Source organism: Petaurus breviceps, unplaced genomic scaffold (assembly GCF_028583685.1).
Source record: "Petaurus breviceps papuanus isolate PSGF00001 unplaced genomic scaffold, PetGlider_PUasm1.0 227, whole genome shotgun sequence".
In the NCBI taxonomy this organism is placed as follows: domain Eukaryota; kingdom Metazoa; phylum Chordata; class Mammalia; order Diprotodontia; family Petauridae; genus Petaurus; species Petaurus breviceps.
The window spans coordinates 4,674,198-4,680,380 of record NW_027185896.1 but is presented as its reverse complement, the minus strand read 5'-3'; the positions used below and the strand labels follow the sequence as shown (position 1 = coordinate 4,680,380).

Sequence of the window (6,183 nt, the reverse complement as noted above, 5' to 3'; positions counted from 1 at the left end):
GATAGATAGATAGATAGATAGATAGATAGATAGATAGATAGATAGATGGACGGACTATATCAATAGATTTGTTTCTTTTGTAATCCTATGTATTTTAATTTATGCATTTTAAAACCTTCTAAGAAGGGGCCCATAGGTTTCATTAGAAGATAAAAGGGGTCTGTGACAGAAAAAAAAAGGATTTTATCTAATTCGACCTCCCTCGTTTTATAGATGTGTAAAATGAGACCATGTAGGTAAGTGACTTCCTTAAGGTCACACAGCAAATCAGTCACAGAACAAAGACTAGAAAAAACCCAGATCTCCCAGCTCCTAGTCTGATCCCCTTTCTACCCATCTACTTGTAGATGGTATTTCTGTAGTGGTCATCTGACTCACCCTCTTTCTGTCTTGACCCTGAAGATCTGGCAGGGATTGGTCTCACCTAGTGCCAGCCCAGACTATATCTTTCTCATTCCTCAGAATCACCTGCTATATAAGCACCTTGGACATAAGAGTGAGACACTAGGCAGGAATGATAGTTAATGGTGATCCAGGGGCCTCCTCAGTCCCTGAGTAATTTTGCTTTCTCAGTGTTTCTTTTTTGCTGTCCCTCTAATGTCAAATACCAACCCTCTGGGGAATCAGGCTGTGTTATCTGCCTCTGGAATATTGGTTTAGAGTGTTGGGCCCTAGGATGCTGGTCAAGGTTGAGGACTGAGATGGGTTTGGGATTGGCTGGCTGGGTTTAGGATGCCAGTATCCTCCTAATGTCATTTTCAGGCAGTTTATGTTTGATATGTGGCTTCTCTGCTTGGTTCTGGCTGGGTGTCCTGCTCCTCAGGATTTCCAAGCACCAGTTTAGAGGAAGGAGGTTGTAGACCAGAGAGGAGAAGGAAGGCAGATGGAATGAAAAGAGAGGGAGGAGGATGTTGTTGAGATGACATAATTACTCTTCAGTCTGTGTAAAACACTGCACTCATCACTGCTCTGTGGCCCCCAGCCTCTGCTTCTCTAACCATGTAGGCAAAGGAACCTTAGGCAGGTCCCCTTTTCTGGGGAGGGAGGAGTGAGTCCTGCATCTGAGGGAGGGGCTGTACTTTGGGGGATGCTAGGCTCATAGAGTGTTAGAACCTTATCGTCCTAGGATCAGACACTTACAGCTAGAAGACAAAGTAGAGACCAAGCTTCTCACTGAACATAAAAGGAAATTGAAGCCCAGAGAAGGGAGATAATTTGCTGGAGGCCATAGAGTGACTTAATGGCAAAGGAAGGACTTCAGCCCTGGTCTGCTCACTCTCCAAATGCCTTCTTAGCTGGTTTTGTGCCTTTCTGTTACATTATCCACCCCCTCCGCTAACCCACAGCATAAGAGAAATAAGTAGGAGTATGTAGGCAGGGGCCGCTGGGGTGGAATAGAATTTGAAAGAGACCATGGGAAGGGTTGCAAACTCATATCTTTCTGTCCCTCCTCTTCATGGCCCCCACTACTGTCACCTGGCCTTTTCTTCCCTTCTTTTCTGGGTTTTTGTCACAAGGAAGAAGACTTGTAACAGAGCCACCAAGGGTAAGATTGCACATATACACAAAACACAGAACAAGAGAGTGTTATCAAAGAAAACCATTCAGAGCTGGCTGGGCAAAGCAAGTCTGCTTTATCCCCCTTAACATACTTGGCCCCATGCTTCTTTCTAGGCCCTCCAGGCCAAAGAGAAGGACACCTGCTGTTCCAGAACATCCAGTACTGATTTGGGATCGGCCTACCTGAGCGCTTTGGACTAGACTCAATCCCTGGCTCACTTTCAAAAAGTCCAGAAGTCCAGAAGCTCTGTTTTGCTGGTGGGCTTTGGGCCTTCCACCCACAATCTAACTTAATCATTCGCATGCTAGCATAATCTCTCTCTTTCTTCTGTGGGAAGAAGGTAGAGAAAGAAACAAAAACCAATACGTATATTAAAGTTTTTTCATAGATTCAAAAATTATCAGAGCTGAAAGAGACCCTAGAGATCATCTAGTCTAACCCTCTCATTTTACAGATGGAGAAACTGAGGCCCAGAACTATTAAGTGGCTCTCTTGAGGTCATACAGTGAGTGGCAGGCCTCCTGATTCCTAGTCCTGTGTGCTCTTTCAATTATATCATTTTTCAAATACTTACTAAATACTTCAGCTGACACCCCCATCACTACATCCTGTCTCCCAAACTAGGACAATGTTGACACCTTTATCTTCATCAGAACAGAAATTTACAGGGCACTTTTCCCTCCCTCCCTCCTCTCACCCTCATTCTTCCCTCCCTCTCCTCTCATTCTTTCTTTCCTATTCCTTCCTCCTCCCTTCCTCTGTTGACCATTGGTACACCCCAAGGCAAAACCAGAAGAGCAGTCTGGGGATCCAGAACCCAGGGGCTGGATTGACTTTCCCTGAATCTGGCCCCCAAGTTGTGGTCCTGAGAACGTAGGGAGGGACAATGCTGAATCTTAGAGGTCTTGGGAATGCTTAGGACCTTTGGAAGAAAGGATAGCAAGAAGTGTCTAGCTGGTCACAGTTCAGTGGGCCTAGAGAGCCAGGCAGGGAGCTCCCTTCTGGGAAGTCTCATTCTGGTGATTCAGGATGGAAAAAGGGGGAAGGAGGAGAAGAGGTGTGGCTCTCCAAGGCCTAAGACTTGGGGGGGAGGGGTTCAGCCCTTCCCCACTTCCCCCCTTTACTTCTCCCTTTTGCTCTGAGGAGCTTAATCCTCAGCTTCTCCAAACAGAGTTGAAGAGAGAGGGAGAAGAAGGAGGGGAGGGAGTAAGGGAAGTGCATGTGCAGGTCCAGACTCAGATCATCCTTTCTTTTCCCTTTCCCATGTGAATTTCTTTCCTAATGAGGTTAATTAGCCTTGGGACAGTGCCACTCCGTCATCCTCCCTACCACCCCTTACCTAACACATACATAGGCACACATAAATATATCACACCCAAAGATGTGCACACATGTGCACACACACACAAACAATAGACTATAGCCCTTACCTATATACGCATAGAGCTTGTGCCCAATCATTCAAACAGCATTTATTAAATGCCTACCATGTATCAGGAATTATGCAAAGCACTGAGAGTACAAAGGAAAAAAATAAAATAATTCCTTCCATCAAGAGTTTATGTGCTACTAGGGGAGACAAGATACATGTATATGCATGTTTATATGTAGGCATACATACACACATGTATTGGAATGTATTATATATGTGGGTGCACATGTGTGTGGGCACATTGGTGTGTGGGTGACATGCCTATAACACATGCCCTTACAATATATTTATGTATAAAAGAAATACAAAGTGCAAGGCAATTTTTGAGAATATATCTAGATATATGTATGCATGTATATACATACAAAAGAGATACACAAGGCTAAGGTAATTTTTGAGGGTGCATATATACGTATGAATATATGCACATATGAAGAAGATAGAAGCTCAGGGCCATTTTTGGAAGGAAGTCATTAGTAGTTAAGAGCATCCGGAAAGATTTCATGTAGGAGGTGGCCCCTGAGCTAGATTTTGAAGGAAACTAAGAATTCTAAGTGGCAAAGGTGTGGGAGGGCACATTCCAGGAATGGAGCTAGCCCATGCAAAGGAACAGATACAGAGATGGAATGTAGTCTATGAGAAACAGTAGGTACATTAAGGGGAATAACGTTTGATGATTCTGGATTGGGGTTGGGGTCAGGTTGGGGTCAGGTTGTGGAAGGATCTAGATGTCAAACTGAAGACTTTCTCTTTCATCCTCAGTGTAATAGGGTGCCATTGGAGTGTACTGAATGAAAATGTTGACGTGGTCATTTTCACTTTCAGCCAATCCCTAGAGTGGAGGATGGGTTGGACAAGGGTGAGATTTGAGTTAGGGTTTCTACAATAGTTATGGTGAGAAGGGAAGGCCTGCATTAGAGTGAGTTCAGGAAGCGGGTTGGTTGTAAGATATCGCTGTAAGAGAGGTGAGAAAGGCATAAACACAGAGAAGTACACACAAATGTATGGCCATATACCCACACACATTTAGTTAGGCACATAGGTTTTTCATGCCGACAGAAGTTCTGGGATGTTGAGGTCATATCTACTTGGTCTTGGAAGACTCTTGGGAACATCACATAGACAGAAAGTGAGATGGATGCCCGGGATGGATGGGTCTCTTCTAGTACATTTTGTCTAGGGGCATGTTAGTCCTAACTCCATCACTAACTTTCTTTTAAAAAGATTTTTATATTGATTTATTTTTTTTTACATTGCCTAAATTTCCCCTGTATTCCACTACATTCAAGTATCACAGTTTGTTTAGCCATTCCTGATTATTGGTTATCTACTTTATTTCCATTTCTTTTTTGCTACTAACTCTCTGGGTGACCTTGGGCAAGTCCCTTTTCCCTTTTGGACCTCAGTTTCCACAACTGTGCCATGAGGCAGTTAGACTAGAATTCAGGGGTAGGAAACCTGATTGACTGATTGTCAAAGGACCACACTTGAGGACCTAGAGGGCCACATGTGTCTTTGAAGGCCACAGGTTCCCTGTTCATGGACTAGATGATCTCTAAGGGCCTAATTTTCTAGCTTCTATGGTTCTGATTCTGTATCATGCAAAGGTTCTTAACATGGGGACTGTGAACTTTTTTTTTTAATGGATAGCTGTATTTCAATAGAATTAGTTTCCTTTGTAACCCTTTTTATATCTAATTTTATGGAAATAAAACTATAATTTTCAGAAGAGGTTTATAGATTTCACCAGATTAGACTTCCCAAAGGGCCCATCTCACACACACACACACACACACACACACACACACACACACACACCAACTGAGAGGCCGTGGTCTAGTGCTAGATAAAAATGATCAGCACTTCTTATAACTGGTGATAATAGCTTTCACTCTTCCCAGAATTCCTCAGTACTCCTGGGCCCCTTGGGTGTCTGCTAGCCTGCTGTTATGATTCTGCAGTTTTAAAAGAGAGAGGGAACCATCTTCCCACTCTGGATGAAACTTACCTTGGACTGAAAGGACAGAGACTTTGCCCCCAAGTTCAAAAGCCATATTTCCTTCAGCTTCTCAAAAAGCTGGCCTCAGGAGCTAGGTCAGAGGGTGTGACCCATGCATTAAGTGGAGTGAGGGTCTAACAGGATAAGATGCAGCAGTTCTGAGAAGGTGGGAGGTGGGGTGTGGGGAAAATTGTCCCAGTAGCCAAGTTAGGACACCAGGGGTCTACTCTGTCTTGCTACTGGCTATGTAAGCTGAAGCAAATCCCAATCCTTTGGCCTTCAGGGCTTTCCTCCATAAAGTCAAGGGGTTAAGGGGTTAGATTGGGTCTCTCAAATCCCTCAAGACCTGTCGGTCTGTGGTCTGAAAAGCAGTTAGCATGAGGTGGCACCTCCTCAGATTTGTTAAGAAAGCTGGGAGCGTGGGATCTGAATTCAGTGTTCCAGGTTCTCCATCCCAGGGATGGGAGGGTGAGGTCTTCAGTCTCTGATAGAGATAGAGTACCATGTGAGGAGAGGGTGACTCTGACCTCAAGGGAGTAGAAGAGACAGCCTGTGGATGACATTTCACCTTCAGAACCTGGGCTAGAGAGGAGGTGGGGCAAGGGAAAAGGGATGATGAGGAAAGAAGCACCAGCTGCAGACTTGGCTTGGTCCTTCTCCATCCATCCTTTCTGTGGGAGCAGTCCGGGTTTTTTTTTGGGGGGGCCAGGGAGCAATAGTTCCCACGTCTTTCCCACTGGCCTCAGGGTTTCATTACTCCTTTTTAATGGAGTGTGTATGAGATAAGTTATGCTGTGAGTAAGAGTATGTGGTATATGTCTGAGGTCTATGGTGTTCATGTCTCTGTGTTTGGCACTTCTGTGAGCTATGTGTGGTACACATGTCTGTGACACATGTGGTGCGGGAGTACTTGTATATGTGCCATGCATTGTATGTGTATGCCATGAATGATACATGTTTGTAGTAATCTAGTGTGTGACATGTACGTTATACGGACCTGTGATAGGTTTATGGTATTGTATGTTATGTGTATATTTGTCTTGTATGGTTATGTATGTATATGTGAGTGGAAGATTGTTTAGTAAATGAGGTATGTGTGGTATTGTATGTGGGGTGTATGCAGAGTGTGTGGTATGGGTATGTGTAAATAGTATTGTGATTGTGGGGGGGGTGATACGTGGTATGTGTGTG

General features: G+C 44.3%; 1 protein-coding gene across 3 annotated transcripts in view; it reads left to right on the top strand.

Moving 5' to 3' along the window:
- The window catches only part of PRKCD (protein kinase C delta), a 57,827-nt gene that overhangs the window by 5,638 nt on the left and 46,006 nt on the right, over positions 1-6,183 (top strand). The gene's annotated exons all lie outside the window — the stretch shown is intronic.